Genomic DNA, 19,129 nt, shown 5'->3' with positions numbered 1-19,129 from the left:
AGGATGGAGCTTTCCAGCACAAGGGAAAAGAATGATTCCAGCAGCCATATGATGGGCTGTGGTGACTGAAGATAGGAAAACTCCCTGGGGAGCAGAAGCATTATATAAATATCTTGTTCAACGAGTGGTCACCCGAAATGGGTATACTGCCATTAGGCAAGTGACCCAGCAAGGTGAAGTTTGTTTACCAGATAATCCTAACACAGGCCACAAAGTTCAGTTAGGGCAAACAGGGAGAGAAATTAGCCAGGACAATAATGGCAGGTAGATTTCTCAGAGCTGCCAAGAAAAGGGGGGTACAGATGCATGTTAGTTTTAGCAGATACCTTTCCAGGATGGCCTGAGGCATACCCGTGCCGGACTAACCAGGCCAGGGAAGTAACAAAAGTTTTGTGACAAGAAATAATTCCAAGGTTCTGGGTGCCAGGAACAATCTCTTCAGATTGAGGCCCCCATTTTATTGCTAAAGTGGTTCAACAAGTCAGTACTTTATTGGGAATCAATTGGCAGTTGCATACACCTTACATGCCACAGTCAAGTGGCCAGGTGGAAAAGAGGAACCATTTATCTAAGCTGCAAATACTAAAAGTTGGCCAAGAGGCTGGGATACCAAGGTTGCAAGCACTGCCTCTGGCACTTGTGAGAATTCGAAGAAAATCCCAACCAAGGAAGGATGAAGCCCATATGAAATTCTCTATGGGCGACCTGTGCGGTGCCTTTGCAGTGCAGCCCAGCCCAAAGACAGCCCGAGTGCCCCGACAGCGGCACCTCCAAGCAGGACCAAGGCAGTGTCACTGAGGAGAAGCTGAGACTCTTGGAGGGGGACTTGGAGTCAGGCCTGCAGTCCCAGGCACCAGGCAGCAACACGAGCTCTGAGCCACTCTCTCCTCAACAACAGAGAATGAGTCCCATCTTTCCCCGTCCCTCTCCCGTCCTCCTTTCTCCGATTGAATAAAGGCACTCTGGTGCTCAATCAACGCCTTGACTGTGTTCCAAGTCTTCATTCACAGGGACCATGATGAATGCAAGAAACAGCAAGGCAGCTCAGCTTGCAATGCTGTGACTGTGGGGTGCGTGCAGCAGAGCTCTGGGTGTGTTCCCATTTTGCCTGGTTTTGTGATGCCTGCAGCGAGAGCTCTGTTACCATTTTTTAGGGGAGCACATAGTCTCTGGCATCCTGGATGCTGCTCATGCAAACCCCAAGCCTCCTGGCTGTGGCTTTGTGATGCTTTTCAGGGCCTTTTGATGCTCTTCGCTGCCTTGGCTGCTCCCTCACACCTCTGTCCTCCTGCCGTGTCCATTCCCAGCTCCCACCTACGAGCTGTCCCTGCAGATCGTCTCCGGCCCTGCCATCATCACGCTGCGGAAGAAGGAGCTCACCCTGACCAACATCAGGCAGTGCTGCCAGCCTCTCTCACTCTCTAGACCAAGTGTAACTACGCTGTCGTGCAGACAAATGCTTTCTGTCACATCCTCCATCCCCAAAGCCATTTACCAGTAGGTGGCTGTTGCAGAAGAAGAATCAAGCAGCAGAAGCTTTTGCTCAGCTACAGCACACAAATGCTACAAAAGCAGAAAAAAAACACAAGCTCTGGGTCTGTTTGTCTTGCACAGGCTTGCACGGACTCTGTTTGATGGTACCCCCATCCTTGCTTTCCTTCCCTGCTTCTTGTCTGATGGCACTGCTGAGCCAGGAACAAGCTGCCCAGCGTGGCAGAGCGTGGTGCAGAGCTGTGCTGGGACCTCCTCCCCTTCCTCTGCTGCAGCTTGGCGTGCAACCTCACCCACTTCTCTGACAGACCTGCTGATCCCACGCGTGCCATCGGGATGCTCTGGCACGGGATGTGCCTCCAACCCAAAGCTCCTTCCCACCTCCCAAGGGAAAGCAAAGCAACCCGAGCATCGCCAACAAACCTGCCCAGCAGACAGCAGGGAATGCAAACAGCTTCTGGCTGCTCCCCTGCACTCCCGTCCTAAGTAAGAGACCCCACGAGGACTGGCTGGGAAATGAGTGCATGACACACGTGAGTGTGCACAGGATTGTGCAAAGCAGTGGGGTTCCACCAGTGTGTGTGTGTGGATTTGTGCACGGATGGTGTTGCACATGTTTGCGTTCATGAGTGTCCAAAGCAGTGGGGTTGCTCAGGTGTGTGTAGGTCAGTGGGTATGTGTGCAAGGATGAGCATGCACATACATGTGCGTGCACAGGGGTGTGCAAAGGGTTGGAGCTGCGCAAGGACATTGTGGTACCGGTGTGTGCGTGCACTTTGGGAGTGAAAGGAAGGGGTTCCGCGTGTGTCTGTGTGTGTGCGCACAGGGCTGCACTAGGGGATGTGGACACGTGAGTGTGTGTGAGCACATGGATAGTGCGTGGATGCGGTGGCACCAATGTGTGCTTGCACAGGGGTGTGCTGAGGAGTTGGGTTGCACAGAGGTGCACACACAGGGATGTTTTCTGGAAGGTGTAGGCACATACGTGTTCCCAGGGACGGTTTGCACACGTCTGTGAATGCAAAGGAGGGCACAAGATGCGGTGCGTGAATGTGGGTGTGCAAAGCAGGCAGAGTGGTGCACATGTGTGTGTGTGCACGTGGATAGGGGAATGCTGGGGTGCAGGTTGACCTCTGCTGCGGTGAGTGGGGGCTCACGGTGTTGCTCAGAGGTAGATTTGTTCACGTTGAGTGCTGTCAGGAAACTCGCTCAACACTGAAGGCCTTGCAAAAGTCTGGCTGAGGGATGTCAGTTGCTTTTCCTTTTTCCCACTCCACTGTAGAAGGCCCCCAAAGCAACCAGGCTGCATGTCTCGGTTTCCGCTGTCTCTCCATTTCCTTCTTGTTGCTCCCTGTGACCAGCAGGTTCAGCCGTGCTGCTTTCCTGCCTCCTCTGCTGTGGTCGGGATCACAGAATTGTAGGGGCTGGAAGGAACCTCTAGAGATCATTGAGTCCAGGCCCACTATGGCAGACTGCACAGGTAGGCGTCCAGGCGGGTCTTGAATATCTCCAGAGAAGGAGAATCCACAACCTCCCTGGGCAGCCTGTTCCAGTGCTCCGTCACCCTCACCATGAAAAAACCTTCAGTTGTCTTTAAAAAAAATCTAGTGTATGCAATTCAGGATTTAGGTCGTGATTTTACAACTTGAAACACGTCTAATGTCTCTGTAATGTCTCTGGCTCTAGCACATTTTATGAGACTGCCCAGTGCTGAGGTCTCTAGAAAGACCTTAGTGAGCCTTTAGCCCTTACAAGAAAGTGCTAAGGATGGTGTAAGGATAAGCTTGTTTACTGATAGGGCTACAAAATGCTATGTGATTCCTGATCAGTCCAGTAGCACAAACCTTCACAATATTTAATTACTGCAGTTTATTTAAATATATGAATGTTTTCTGCAATGCATGCCAGAGTTGGATGCTCTTAGCAGATATACTGTGTACTAAAAGTGAATGGATACCTATATTGCTCTTGTCGTCAATATTGTGTGTCTGGCACAATATATTATAAGCCACTTGCTTGAAGATGTATGATAAGGTGTTTAAATAGCCATAATATCAGTTTTAGTAATATAATATTGTATCTGGCTAAATGAGTCAAACAAGTCAACAAAGCTTAATTCCTCAGATCAAGCAGAATTAATTTTGGTACCTGTCATGGCCCAATCAGATGAGAGTTGTTGAGATTTTGACACTCCCTTGGTCTAAATTAAGGTGAAATGACACCAAACAATCAGTTAAATGTTTATTTGTATCCCGCTACAATACTTAGCATAAGATTCTGGGATATATATTTATATATCCATACCTCATTGGTTATAAGCTGATAATACGCTTTGTGTTACATTCTAACCTAGCATGAAAAAGGAGATTGGATAGATGGGTAAGGAAGATCTGCGTCATCACTCTTAGTTCTGCTGTAGTCTCTGGTCTAGTAATATTAGGGTGGCAAGTGCACACCTGATCATTGAGTCATAGTTCTTTTTAGTTATTGCAAAAAGGAGATGCATCACATATGTGCCTGTTGTTTGCATGTGAGGTGGGAGTGGGTGGGATTCAGCATTTGAGCATTTGCGGATGGGGGAAGGGTGGCACCAACCCTTTCTTCTCCAGCTGAGTCAGGGTTTGTAAAAAACCCATTCCTTATGACATCGATCAGGTTGGCATCACTTGCCAATGGAGAACTTGCCCTGACTTCCACAAGGATGTAGGGCTGTGCATCCTCTGTTATATTCTGTGCTCTCATAGAATGATGGAATGGTTTGATTTGGAAGGGACCTTTAAGATCATCTAGTTCCAACTGCTGTAGGCAGGGACACCTCCCACTAGACCTGGTTACTCAAAGAGCCATCTGACCTGGCCTTGAATGCCTTCAGGGTGGGGTCATCCACAACCTCATTGGGCAACTGTTCCAGTGTCTCACCACCCTCCCCATAATTAATTTCCTCTTAATATGTAGTCTAAATCTCACCTCTTCCTGTTTAAAGCTATTTCCCCTCATCCTGTCCTGGTATAAAGCCCGTCCCCAACTTTCCTGTAGGCTCCCTTCTGGTACTGGAAGGCTGCTGTGGGGTCCCCCCAGAGGCATCTCCAGGCTGAAGAGCCCCAGCTCTCTCAGCCTGTTCCCTTAGGGAGATGCTTCAGCCCTCTGATCATCTTTGTGCCCCTCCTCTGGAATCCCCTCTAACAGCTTTATTTCCTTTTTGTGTCAGGGGCTCCAGAACTGCATGCAGAAAGTCTTCTGCAAGTGCTTCTGATTCCCTACTCCAATTGCAAACTTAAGCACGCAATTTCCATTAATTCTTTGCAGTTAAGCAATGCCCCAGCAGCTGGGACAATGAAACAGTTGCCCTGTGTCAGCAATAGGTGTACTTTCTGGTTTGACTGAGTCAGTTGTGTCAGTGCAGCTGGTGGTCCCTGAAGCAGAATTTCATGGTGGGTTTTGTTCCTTATTCCGGTATTGCTTGAGTTGTGACAGTTGGTTCAGTTTTCTTATCTATCCAGCTAGCGTCTTTGATCTCCTGAGGTCATCAGCTCCTCACCTATCAGATGATTTCTGCTGATACAGCTCCAGAAATATCACAGTATTTTAACGCAAATATCTTTCAGCAGCTTCCTGGCTGCCTAGATTGACTGAGAATCTAGCATCAGTTTTTAATTTATTGTCCAATTGCACAATGTTTTAATGGTTCTCTGGTGCCTACTGAGTTGACCCATCTGAATTCATGCACAAGCAGCCTTTAAAAGTGATTCCTGTATGCTTTTTAGTCACAAAAGCGACAAGCTTAGCAAGTGAGCTAAATCTTGTTATTTCTTTGGAGAATAACAATGAATATGATCTAATTACAGCTTTCCAGGCTCGATTTTTGAGGAGGACCTTAGTCGTGTTGTAATTTTGAAACTGCCTACCTACAGCAGGATGTACATAACAAGACATTCTGAAGCGTTAAGATAAACCTCCAGTGTGAATCTTTGGAACTTGTAACTATGCCAGGACTATGATGGCTCCAGTACTCAGTGTATTTTTTTTTAATACCAGCAAACAATCCTGTTTGGTGCCATGCCAATTTTCAGCTATTGAAGTAATTAAGATTTCTAACCATCGCCCTTGGCAGTAGTTTGTCTCTGAGGATGGGCCGTAAAGAACAGCCCTGTAATTTAGCCTGATATTATCTACCTGTGCCTGATTACTGGATCTGAAAGCTTGTTTAATTATGTAGAACTCATTCATAGTGACATCCCACAAAGCTTATGTGCAGAATTTAAAATAAATACAATTGCAGGCTGCTGAGGCATATATTAAGAATTCTGTTCCTAGTGGAATGGAATATTCACCATGATGAGCATGTTAGAGCAATGTAAGGGTTTGTACTTTGGTCCTCAGTTTGGTCCTCGTAGCTGGTGGTTTGTTTCAGAGTCACTTACACTAAAAATATTTTCCCTTCTTAAAAACTAACAAAGAAGCAACTTGAGTACTTGAGAAATAAAAATGCCCATAGGAAATGCATTTGAATCTCATTTAAGGACAGTAGAAGCAGGAAAACTTGTATGCATTGTTACATGTACACGTGAAGTTGTGATGTTGGCCTCGTATTTATTTTCTGCCTGTGGGATTGAATCCAACACAGGAGATCACAAGGTAGCATATGTTCGCACAAGGTAGCATATGTTCGATGGATGGAGCTCAGAGCAGACCCTCACCTCCAGAAGCCCATGATTGGTTCAGTCCCTAGTTTGACCCGCAAGTTCTCCATGTGATCATGGCTGTTCTTAGTCCTTTGCAGTCAGCTTCTTCATATAGAGGGCCAATCCCTCGCCCTCCTGAATTCCATAGTGACAATCACATCTGCTTTGTGTCAGGCTTTTGTTTTCTTTTTATTATTATTTTTATTATTATTATTATTATTATTCTTTTCCCATTTACTAGGTAGGAAAGCTACTTTCTGAGCCAGGAGAAGAGAAGTGCACGTAGAGACAGAGCTTTGGACCCCCTTGGTAAAGATCACCCTGTGAGAGCCTGTCAGAAGCACTGCTGTGGTGTGCATGTGAGCTGGGCGCAGCTTAGGCTGAGCAGAACGAAGAGGTGAGCTGGGTTTGGTGCTGGGTGGTTGCTGGGAGGTGTCTCAGCAGAAAAGCCGGGCTGGGGTGGGCACGCTGCGTCAGTCCTCATCCCAGCTGGCAGTGAGAGTTGGAGGAGGGTGATAGGTGCTGCCTGCTCTCGCTGCTGCACCGAATTTGTGGCACAGCAGCACAGTGGTGAGTGAGCTGGGAGGGGGACGGACTGCTGCTGTGCATGGCTAGGCCAGAGCTGGAGGTTTGTCCAACACGTGAGTCATGCTGGTGCAGCCATTGCAGCTGCAGCAGGAGTAGAAGACAAAGAGGTTTTCTTCGTGAGAGCAACACAAATGATTTGATTCAAATGTATGACTGCTATGAAGGTGGTGAAGAACAGATCCGCCTCAAAGACATGCTTGATCCCATCAGGAATGAGCATGTGATCAAAGACGACCAGCGTGGCTTTCCCAGGGGAAGGCCATGCCTAACCAGTCTGGTGGCCTTCTGTGATGGAGTGGCGGCATTTGTGGACAAAAGGAAGGAAACAGATGTCAATTACCTGGACTTGAGCAAGATCTTTGACATGGCCCTCCACCACATCCTTCTCTCTAAATTGGAGGGATGTGGATTTGACAGGTGGAGCACCTGGTGGAGAAGGTATTGGTTGAAAGGCCACAGACAGAGGGTGGTGATTCATGGTTCTGTGTCCAGGTGGAGGCCGATAACAAGTGGTGTCACCCAGGAGTCTGTCTTGGGACCAGTGCTTTTTTACATCGTTATCAGGGACACCAATGATGCAATTGAGTGCGCCCTCTGCTGTTTGCTGAGGGTGCGGCTGACACAGCGGAAGGAAGGGATGCCATTCAGAGGGACCTCGCCCGAGAGGTTGGCCTAGGTGAATCTGATGAGGTTCAACACAGCAAAGTGCAAGGTTTTGCACTTGGGCTGGAGGAATCCCAGGCATCCCTACAGACTGGGAGGAGCGGTCCTTAAGAGAAGCCCCGCAGAGAAGGACCTGGGGGTCCTGGTGGATGAAAAAGAGAAGGTGAGCCATCAGCGTGCTCTTGCAGCTCAGAGAGCAAATGGTACCCTGGGCTCCATCAGAAGAGGGGATGGCCAGCAGGGACAGGGAGGTGATTGATCTTCATGATCCTTGAGGTCCCCTCCAAGCCGAGCCATTCTATGGATCTGTGATTACACTCGCTGTCAGAAATAATGGCAGCTGTACAGAAGCTGGATATATGTGGGGACAGCTCTTGTAAGCAGCTGATTTTAAGACCTTGCCCTAGTCGAGGGTCTAAATTGCGTGTCAGAAGAAAGCTGGGAAAGTGGTTCTTGCTCATTATTTTTCATTTGCCGATTCTTTCTTTAGGGTTCCTTTTCAAAAGGAGATTTTGGTGATGGAAGCAGTTGAAGAAGGAACAAAACCAGCTCTTGCCAGGAGTGCTTGAAGTCCCTGTGGAGAGAAGCAAAGAACCTGGGCTTCCTCTGGGATGCTCCCCACCATGTCTCAGGAGGGAGACAGTCCCTGTCGCTGTTCCAATTTCTGCTCTGTGTGTGGAAAGGTACGTCTGGGTTTCTTCTGCTTGTTTTCTCTTTTTCTCACTTTTAAGGAGAAGGGGTGGAGCAAGGGGAGACCCACTGGTCATTTGTTACCTCAAGAACAGGACGGATTCTGCATTCACCGTGAAAAACCTGGGCTAGTAGCATGGGCGTGTTTCAGGCTGGACTCTTCTTTTCCTGCTTGGGTTCCTTTTGGCTACAGGGAGACAGCTGTCTAAAGGTGTGTTTTCAAAGCCACTCTACAAAACCATGTTTCACTGTTGCAGGTGGTTCAGTGTGCTCTTGCAGCATAGATGCTTTTGCTGTAGAATCTTAGTGGTTTCTGTTCCTAGGGGAGAACTGGGAGGAGGTAGTGAGAAGAGCATTCAATGCCTTAGGCGTATCTTTTAGTGGGATATGTTGGCATTAGGTGCCAAAAGTCTGTTCTCCCCAGGTGTAAAAGGACAGTGAGGCCCAGACTCCTTAACCTGCTGGAGCAGAGTGGTAGCAGAGTGTGCAGTACCCTCCTGCAGGCAGTACCATGTACCCCATCTCCTTACATTCCCTGTGCGTGCAGATGCAGCTGCTCACCACAGTAGACAGGATACTGAGTGGGCATACAGATTGCCCAACCTGGTGGCCACGAGTACACGAGCCCCTTTTGCTTTTCCAGTGGCTGTTATTTCGTGTTTCCCCTCACCTCTTCTGTGCTTTTACAAACGTATGTAATTGCCATCATCAGGCTCACTTGCAAATGCCTCTTCCATGTCCACACAGAGATCAACAGGTTAAGCTCAAAGCCATTCAAAGCCATTAGCAGTTCTACACAATCACTGCCTCCGTCATGGGTGTCAGGCACAATAAAAGTAGACAAAAAAACCTCCACCAACAGTATGTTACTTTTTTAAATAGACAGTGAGGGATGGAGAAACCGCATTTTATGTGGCTGCCAGATTCCTTCCAACACAACCATGTGGTGATTCCATGAAAGCTATGTTGCCTTCAACAGCAACAGGAGTGACAACTAGGAAATGCAAACTGGGAGACTGTTATACCTGGCATCACTCAAGAAACACAACAAGATAATATTGGCAATCAAATAAACAGACAGAACACTTGGGAGAAATGAACTGGCACAACAAAGACACTTTTGTTCCTCTATCTGTGATCTGCCCTCTTCCATCCTCATTCACTGCAATTCCAGCAGCCAGTCCCTGCAAAATGGGGTTCCTTCCAGGTAGAAGAAAAGAAAGCTGCCACCAGAAGTGATGCCTACCTTTGCACAGTTCATACCGATGTAGATCAGAACGAGTTGTTTGCCCCCAAAAAAGTAAGCAAGGCAAACAGAAATCAACTGTTAAAAGTAAATATAAGAGAGAGAGTTCTGAGATTTGGTTCTGCCTGAGCTGCACAAAAGGGGGCTGATGGATCCTCAGGATTCCATTCAGAAGGTCCTATCATGACAGAAGAACCACAGTTACTTTCAGGAACAGAAACAGTTCTGATCTTCCTGGCAAAGCTTCCAAGATCTCAACAGATATGACCTGAAGAGAGAAGCGAACAGGATGAAGAGACATTGCACTGGGGTTATTTTATTTTTTAAGTTAAGCCTCGCTAATGTGGAGGTGACACAGTAAAAGGCATGCCTGTATGTCCATGCTTTGCTGCTGGCCCGCCAGAAGGAGCTCTACCTCTGCAGATCCTCTCTGCCTTCTGGAGGGATGTTGCAGGGCTCTAAGTCACTCATTTTGTGCTCCCTTTTTCTCACTGGCAGCTAATGGAATGCACATCAAGAGCAGTGAAGCGCTCAGCATCCTTGCTGGTGTCCCTCAGAACCACTGCAGCAGTGGGGAAAGGGTCCAGCAGAGGCCTGACAGGAATGTGGCCAACGAGGTGAGATGGAGGGAGCTGAGCTTGACTAGTACAGCAAAGCCCTCAGCTGTCTGAAGGGCAGTCAGAGCCAAGCCCTTCTCAGCACTGTCAGGCTCAACAGAGCAAAGGGTCAGCAGCATGAGCTGCAGTGCTTCCCGGCCTGTGGGAGGTCCAGCTGAGAGATGAGGAGCATTCTTGCCTTGGGGCAAGCTCCTGGTGGAGTGCTGGGACAGCTCTCAGGGAACTGCATGGCCACCATCCTCAGGGTAACCTCCAAGATCTCTGCATTTGTGTCACAAAGGGGTAAAACCCGCCTGAAGTACGCAGTCAGCACAGCACCTACAATTCCTAACAACGTGATTTCGTTCTGGCACATTGTACATCTTTCTCCCCTCACAGACAGGAGGAAAGACAAAGGGTTGATACATTTTCTAAATACGTAAGAAAGGTAAACAGTTTAATGAAATAACAGCTGTTCCCGTCAGCACAGAGACTTCAACAGGGCTGTGCCATGATGCTGGAAAGCCAAATCCAACAGGCAAATGCATCCCCATGATGCTGTGTGTGCAGAACAACTGTTGAGAACGGAACTGTTTCAGCCCTGCTCACACCTCCCAGATTCTCAGTTCATCTTTTTGCGCTTCCTCTGGCTCCCTGATGCTTTCTGCACAGGCAAGGGGAGAGAAAGGGTGCCATGCTTGTGATTTTGATCATTCTCAAGTCCTGGCATCCCCTTTGCCTTGGAGACCTTCAACCGCATGGCCCTTGCAATGTCCATCAACCTGGAAAACAACAGAGAAACGTTGTGTTAGTGGGGTAGAGTGGTCTTCTGGGAAAGACACTGCAGAAATGAGCAATAGCTTGTTCACCTCAGGAGGGAAGCTAGGAGGCAGAAGCAAGCAGGATGTCTGCTCTGCATCCCAACACAACCACCAGAACGCAAACTGGAAGTATTTAAATACTACAAGGCAGGGAGCCTTGCTGGAAAGGCTAGAACACTACCAAACTGGGCACGAGCACCCCAAAGAGTATTAAAAACCCACGGTGCCTTACTCAGTGTACAGCAATCTTGGAGAAAAAAAAAGCAAGCAGCCCGTATTTCCAACAGAATCCTATACCATGAGTGACAGGATGGAAAGAACCTAGTACAGAGAGCAGCTCCTCTTAACTGCTGAAATACAGCAGTCCTAGATGTAAACACATTTTGGATGAGATTGGTACTGAGCAGGGCTTGATCAAGATGTCACCAGCCAGAACACACCTGGAGACTTGTCAAACACAGAATGAAGCATGTTTGAGCAAACGCAGCAAGGAAATGAAAGTCCTGCCTCATCTGGGGCCATGAGAACACACCTCAGAATCCTCTCAGCTGACATTACGTCTTTAAAAGAAAAACAGATTCAGATGGCAAGAGATATCTGGTGCTATTCAAACAAACCTCCCACCATAAGCAATGATCATTCCATGGCTAAATCAAGAGCCTCACAGCCATATGCCTCATCTTTGTTTTTCCAACATGTTGCTGCTTCCCCCACTTTTCTCTTATCACCACGCTACAATCTATGCTCCCAGCTCCAGTAGAGCACTTAAAAGCAAAAACTTTGGTGTTTGTTGCAGAAAAAGAGCATGTCTTTTATTGAAAAGCTTACTTCCAAAGCAATAGAATTTTAAAAAGGTGGGAAACCAACATTAGATTATACTGTTAACGCCACTATTAGTCAACAAAGAGCAGAACTGGAGGCAAAGCCCAGAAATCTTTACATCAAATCTGACTACAGAGCTCACAAAACCAAGGGCTGGTAACAGCCCCGATAACTTCCAGTTATCCCAGAATCTTGATATTAAATCCTTCTAGGAGAAGCCCCAGCATATTCTAGAATGCTTTTCAGTGGTACTGAAGGAGTTCTGTCCTTTTGCAGTTCCTTCCCAGCTGCATCACCTCTAAACAACCCTGATGGGAAAGATCCACGTAGTGGAGTCAGGCAGCAAATGTCTTTAGAGTCACCACATCTTGCAGAACAGAAAAGGCTGGGACAGCAATCACACACAGCTGAGCAGCTATTAACAGGGCAACCTGACCCACTCCCAGGTAGCAATAACAAGCTGCCTGATCAGCTAATGTCTGCTGGGAGTCCTCGCTGTCAGAGGAGCTGTCAGGCTCTGCCAGACACCTGCAGGTTTAAGCACATCCGCGCAGCTAGCAGTACAGAGACATCACTTGGCAGAAGAACAGTAGTTTCTTCACAGAAAATTTAAGTCTAGGAAGAAATTTCTTCAAAATCTATCATGACAAGCATTGTTTGCCTGGATGCTTATACTGCACACTGTTCTCCACCATTCATCTTCACTGAGTTGGCTCCTCCTCCCAGTGCCAGAGGGCTATGCTGACATCCAAACAGACTCTGACAAACTGAGGAGGTAAGGCGAGCAGAATCTTATAAAGTTAAATTGTAAAGTCTTGCATCTGGGGAGGAACAGCAACTACATGCTCACAATCTGCCTGTGAGAAAGAAAATCTGTTTCTAGTTTTCCAGTTACAGTCAGATACAAATCTGCACTTGCATCCAGACTGGTACCGAGCTGACACCAGATCTCTGCTGAAAGAAGGGATTCAGTGAGGAGCAACATGACTTAGCAGGCAAGACACAGCACTGGGTAGCACCTGGATAGGTTTTCTGCCGTTTTGATGCTGCCTGCCTCAAGTTTTTCCACTTTCAGATGGACAAAAAGCCTCACAGTGCACCTGAGCAGGTTTGTGAAAAGCACTCTTTCAAAGCTTTGACACATAGAACTACCCCATTAGACGTAGCAGGGCTTGAATATAAAACTTCAACACACTCAGAGTCTAACTGCAACATAGGGAACTCACAGCGGGTATCGCTGTACTATTTGGGCACAGAAGAGGCTCCAGAGCCCTCTTCCCCAGGGACTGCTTGCACAAGGACCACAGGCATCTTAACAGGCATAAGCAAACATGACTCACCTACTTTCGTGGAGCTTCAAGTCATTCTGCAGGACAGTGAGGTCAGCTTGGAAGTTTTTAATGTGCAGAGCCAGTGCAATGACATATGCTGCAATTTTAGTCTTCAGCGACGCAGATTAAATTCTGAACACTGAACAGCAAGTGTGAGAACAGATGAAAAGCAGAGAGTCAGCAAACCCAAAACACAACCACCCACCAGGTGCAGACAGAACTGGAGCCCCAGTTAGCTATGGCAAGCATTTCCGAGACATGAAAAAAGAGCTTTAAGAAACACAGGTCCCTGATCACAGGGGCCTCAAGGTCTCAACAACTGCCCATGTTTCTGTTCAAAAGTGCAGGTCTCTGGAGATGTTTACAGGTTTACAGACTTGACTGAATCACTGTCTACAAACACTTCTGTCTCTGTGGCACACTGGCAAGATGACAGCGAGGTGAAGCTGATCTGAAGGTACTCACTGCAGCCATACACAACACACAGAGCAGGTCTGAAAGCATTTATTTTTACTGTTCACCCCTGGTCTGAGTCTTTATAAACAAATGCACCCTTGATGGCCCACACGGATTCAACCTCTCTGTTAACCTCCAGTTCACAGCAAACAGCAGATAGATGATGGCTGAGCAATGGCAGTTATGCTACGCAGAGGCTGTTGGATTCTTGAGAAAAGGCACTGTAGCAACAAGTACAAATCTTCTCACTCTTGCTGATCAAGTCAGCCTGGTGAGCCTGGCTAAATTCACAGGCACAGGCTTGTTTAAGCACACATGACTCTGCCTCTCCCAGTTACGTTTCAGACTTCCATTATTCATGGATGAACATCAGCCATAACAGAATATTTTACCTGGCCTGGCCTGCTACTCAAGAGAAGCTTCTGCTGTTCCCGTTTTGGTGCAGTGCTATTTGATAATGACTCTGTGGCCCTTCAAGCTGTTTTCTACATCCTCTGAACATCAATAACATCAAAGCAATCACAGTTCCTTACCGCCATTGTTGTAGGTCAGTGAAGTTCTTCATAAGCTTCCTGCTAATGATGTGGGGGCATTCAGGACCCATTGGATCTAGAATGGAAAGGGGTTTCACAGTGAGCACCAAGACTGGTTATATAAAATAAAGGATATAAAATGTTTTCAGGTACAGAAACCAGGAACTGTCTGTAAGCAAAAAAGGAATCTCAAACTCAGATGTAAACTATTTTATCTCCTACAAATAGGATCTCACTGCAGGACCCTGATGTATGACAGTTAGAAAAGGACTGAAGAGAATGACACACGTATATCCCAGCAGGTGCAGATCTAAAACTCCACAATGGCACGGAAATACTGAACCTCACCATGAAACAATCTGAACTGTAACTGCTGCACGCAGCCATTTATCAAACAGGTAACTCTGGGAAGCTTCATTGTTTGCTATTATGGTAACTACAAACCAAGTCCCAGCAGGCAGCTGAAAAGGGTAAGAGTTGAAAATTGTCTTACGCTTCTTCTTGATTATTTTCAGGAAGCTGAACTTAATAAGGATGTCCAGGAACCAGAGGCATCGAGCTTTGCGGTCCCTGCTCTTCTCATCAGCAGGCAGGAACTTCAGCTCTTCTAAGACAAAGGAGCAATGGCTGAAGAGGAAAGAGGGAGCATGAGGACCAGAGAACCAGGGACTAGCTTTCTTATTAGAACACATCCTTAAGTCCACCGCACAGCTCTTTTAGGTTAGAATAGTTTCCTGAACACTAATACAAGAAAGCTCACAATGCTGCTCTGTGAGCATATTTTCTGTCCACCACAGTCAGCACATTTCTGCACGTGGCACTACAGAGGCCCCTGCACTGCAAAAACCACAAGTTCAGAGCTCGCTTCTGCTTGCTGGTACCAAATGCCTCAATGCACAAATCCACCTGTGTATAACACAGAAGCAACGACAACACACTGAACTCAAGACACTTTGCATGCAGGAAGAATACCCAGATAACCACCGCTTGTTCTACATGTATGTTTTTAAAGTAATTCCAAACATAACGCTGGGTACAAACAAAGCATACGACAAAGAAATGCAAACGGGCATGTTTTATCTGGGACTGTAGACAAGTCTAAAGTATTTAGGAACATACTGCTAAGCTAGACACTAACAACATGCTGTCTCAAAAACCATCAGTGCATAGAAAGAATGCTGACCCTGCACAAGTTTGTCCTGCAACAAATCAAACATCTCAGTTTCAGACAAGTATTCACCACTGTCTGCTGGATAACTACAGCACATTATGATATCAGGTTTCAACCTTACCTTTCCCTGTAGGATTTATTCTGATAATCCCTTGTGTCATCAGGAATTAAATTATCTACAAAAGAATAAAAATTAGTATGCTTGGCTTGCAGCAGGCAGGAAAGTGCATGTATTGGGTACCCCTTTAGCTCTAATAAATTACAGAAGGACTAGGCACACCACTTCAGGGTCTTCTCTACAGGATTTTGTTAATAAAATACACTGAATGTGAAAGATTATGTACCTAAAATAAAGAGGGACAATTTTTGCTACAAAATCTAAAAGCATAATGCACAGGTTGCAGCAATACTAAGCTCCCGTTGCCTAAAAAAGAAAACAGTTCCTTAAAGATCATATTCTTAGGATCATTTCCACTAGATTCAGAAATAAAAAGCAGTTCTGCTGGGGAAAAGCTGTTTTCTTTTTCAGTGAATGATTCAGTCTACTAACTTGATTATTTCCAAGCCTCCCTCAGCAGGAGAAGGGCTGCAATTATCCTAAGCAGTGACAACTCTATTTCTAACTCTGGTATTTCCACCCTCCCACACCCGAGCTCTCTGCTTAACTCTTCTCCTGACTATCAGCTGTGATTCTGCTTCATTCTCCCTTTTTTCATTCCATACTGCTCCCCAGGCGTGGACAGAGTGATGTATCCTCCTTCCCTCATTCTAAGGCGGCACAGCAGAAATAAGAGTAGGAGGAAACAGGGCAATGCTGTCAGTAGCCAATTAGTCAGTTTTGAATGCATACATATTTCCAAGACATTGTGACCTCGGCACCAGGGTTAAATACAGAACTGTCCTACCTGACAGTCAAGGTTGCATGTTGAATATTTCAGCATTATAGACTTCCATTTGCCCAGGATCCTTGTTTAAAACACCAAGAAAATACCTGGGGAGAACAAGTGCAAATGATAACCATTGACAGTCTCAGAGCTGAGAAAAATTAACTTGGAATCTATAGAACAGGTTAATTTCTAGCAAGTCATTTTTCATTTCACACTTCAGAGGAGCAAACCCAAATAGTCTGTGCTGCTCCTCACCACAGAATCATAGAACAGACTCACAGAATCCTTAGAGTTGGACCTTTAAACATCATCCAGTTTGTATTTGGAGAGAAAAATTTAACAATCTATATCACGACCCTTTCAAAAGAACCAGCACAAGGACATTAAATGGCTGGAAGCACCTCGTCTTAGCAGTTTCTGCAGTTCTGTTTACGTTGTGTCACCCCACTTCTACTTTAAGTAACCCCCGTGGTCAGAGTAGAGATAAACCACGAGCAAACACTGCAGGACAAATGTAGCGCGTCCACGGGGCACAGCACTCACTAACAGGAGCCTGACACACACACCAAATGTACTTCAGAGCTCTGTAGGTTAGCTGTGACAAAGTAAGATGATCTTACACTTGGTTTCCACTGATACAAGAGGTTCTTCTACCAGAGGATGGGAACGATCCCCCACGCAAAATAGTTCTTAGGAATTCATGGGAGCTGCCTCGAGGCTACAAAGGTCACCTTCTAAAACCAGCACGTGTGACAACTGGTGATTTCACCAAGGCTTCCCATTACAGCACGAGGCACAGACAAGTTCTTAATTCATACAGCACCTCCGGACTGTGGCCCAGAAGTTCAATGGTGACCAACGACCCCCTGGTTTCCTGGTACTGATCTTGGCAGCTCAGAAGGAATAATGCTGTTGTGCCCAGGTTTCAGCTCCGTGCAGACACCTTCTCACTCTTCTCCTCCAGCAGATCTAAACTCCGCTTATGTGTAAGATCACAGCTCCCGAGGAAGCAGCGTGCAAAATGGTGCGGCTGCCAGATGACATCAGCTGCCCAGCTCCTCCCCATTCGCACCACGGCCTCAATGAGAACTCACCAGTCACCTTGACAGAAGGCTACAAGGCCATTTCATTTGCGCAGCTCCTCTGCTTTCACCTTCTTGTTTCTCGCACAGTGTGGCCAGCTCCCCATACCTGCACAGGGAGCTGCATGTCATGGCTCCGCTGCTGAAGTTATTCCCCACGTATGAAAGCCTTTCAGCTTCTGACACCTGACAGACAAAGAACCATGACTTGAAGAGCGCATGGTTTGAAAGCGCACGTTTTGCTGCACGTCCTTCAGTGACACGAAGCTCAGCGCTGCCACAAGCCGCCCATTGGCTAGCGCCACGCCGCGATGCCGCCGCTTCCGGCGGGCGCTCCGAGAGTGCGTCACTTCCGCTCGTCGCCACTAGGGCGTCACTTCCGGGCGACGCGGCGAGAGGCTGCGAGCGTCGCTGCGCGGCGGGTTCGGTGCGCGCTGGGCCCGCGGTCGGAACTCGGCCCGGTCGGACCTCGGCCCGGTCGGAACTCGGCCCGGTCGGAACTCGGCCCGGTCGGAACTCGGCCCGGTCGGAACTCGGCCCGGTCGGAACTCGGCCCGGTCGGAGCTCGGCCCGGTCGGAGCTCGGCCCGGTCGGAACTCGGCCCGGTCGGAACTCGGCCCGGTCGGAACTCGGCCCGGTCGGACCTCGGCCCGGTGGGCCTCCCGTGGGCTGCTGCCGTCTGTCCCGGCCCCGCCGCCCGCCTCGCTGTCCCGGCGCTGAAGGAGGAGCCTGGAGCGGGGCTCGTCGGGTCTGTAACGGCGGCGGTGCGTAAGACCGGCCCCCTGGGGGAGGGGCGCAGCGCGGGCTGGGCCGTGAGGGTCTCCCGGCGGGCTGCCTGGGCGGTAAGGGAGCCGCCCGCACACAGCAGCCCTTCCTGCCCATAGAGGCGGTCCAGGCACGGCCCGGATACCCGAGTCACCCCGAGGGGCACGCAGCAGAGCGGGCCCTCCTGCCTCACCTTTGTGCCGGTACCGCGTTGCTCGTCGTAGCCGAGCTGTGCAGGACGGGACTTGGGTGGGGGGGTGCTGACTCGGGTGCTGACTCTGACTCAGCCCCGCCTGCTGTGCCTTGCTAAGGGCGTGAGGCATCTGTTAGGCCCAGCCTGCAGCTGGTGGCTTGTCTCGTAAGCCTGTCTGTTACAGGAGAGAGCTCAGTCGGCACTGATGTCTGTGTCAAGCCCAGAACGCAGCTCTGTCTTGGAGCTGACCAGACGTGCTTCATTTCTTCCTCCGCCCTTTAAGAATCGCTCAGGGGTTTCATTCAGCACCCACGCTTGAAAATCGTGGCAATTGTCGTTTAATGAAATGTTTCCGTTTCGCATCGTTGTGCGTGCTGCATAGGTTGCTCTGAAAGTAATGCCTCCTGTTTATTCCTGTGCAAACTACAACTGATGGATCACTTGGGAGAGCATAATGCTCCATGGCCAAGCGCCGTTTTTCAGCATGGTAACCACCATTAGCAATGCATTCTCATTGGTGACGAGCGAGGGCCTGCGTACCACCCTCATATAAATCTGCACCAGCAGAGGTGACACCTGTCACCACTGCAGAAACACGGCATCCACCACCTCACCGTGCTCACATCTACTCTTTGTGCTCCACAAGAGTTGATCAATGTCGTTGGGTGCTGGTTTTTCTGCATGCAGGAATTCAGCAACTCGTTTCTGCTTCGTACGCGCTTCCACGTCAGATGCCATCTTGTCATACTGGCCCTCTGCTGCCGTCTGTCATATGGCCCCAGCAGAACGTTGGTGTGAAGATTCAACCTCTGCTGCCATCCCGCCAACATCCACCTCTGACGTTGTGGGCCGACATAACAAAATAGAAGGCATTACTTTTGGAGCAGCAGTCATCAAACACGCAGAGCCTTGTAAGTCATTTGTGTAGACTGACTTCCTTCTGCGTGTGGAATGACGGGGTTAGAGTTTTTCCAGTGAGTTTTGGGTAACCGTAAGCAGATCGTTCAGCCATTCTCATATAAAGCAGCACAGTGGTGGGTTGAATCAGCCGTGTGGATGTAGTTACTTCCTTAGGTTGAAGAGAAGGTACTAGTGCAGTCTTTGTGGAGGTG

At 48.1% G+C, this 19,129-nt stretch overlaps 1 pseudogene; it reads right to left on the bottom strand.

Moving 5' to 3' along the window:
* Window positions 1-9,491: 9,491 nt before the first annotated feature.
* On the bottom strand, window positions 9,492-18,755 carry LOC140264744 (DNA-directed RNA polymerase I subunit RPA49-like; annotated as a pseudogene).
* Window positions 18,756-19,129: the final 374 nt, after the last annotated feature.

The sequence above is a fragment of the Excalfactoria chinensis genome, assembly GCF_039878825.1.
Source record: "Excalfactoria chinensis isolate bCotChi1 chromosome Z unlocalized genomic scaffold, bCotChi1.hap2 SUPER_Z_unloc_3, whole genome shotgun sequence".
Lineage (NCBI taxonomy): Eukaryota > Metazoa > Chordata > Aves > Galliformes > Phasianidae > Excalfactoria > Excalfactoria chinensis.
This window is presented reverse-complemented; position numbering and strand designations above follow the sequence as displayed.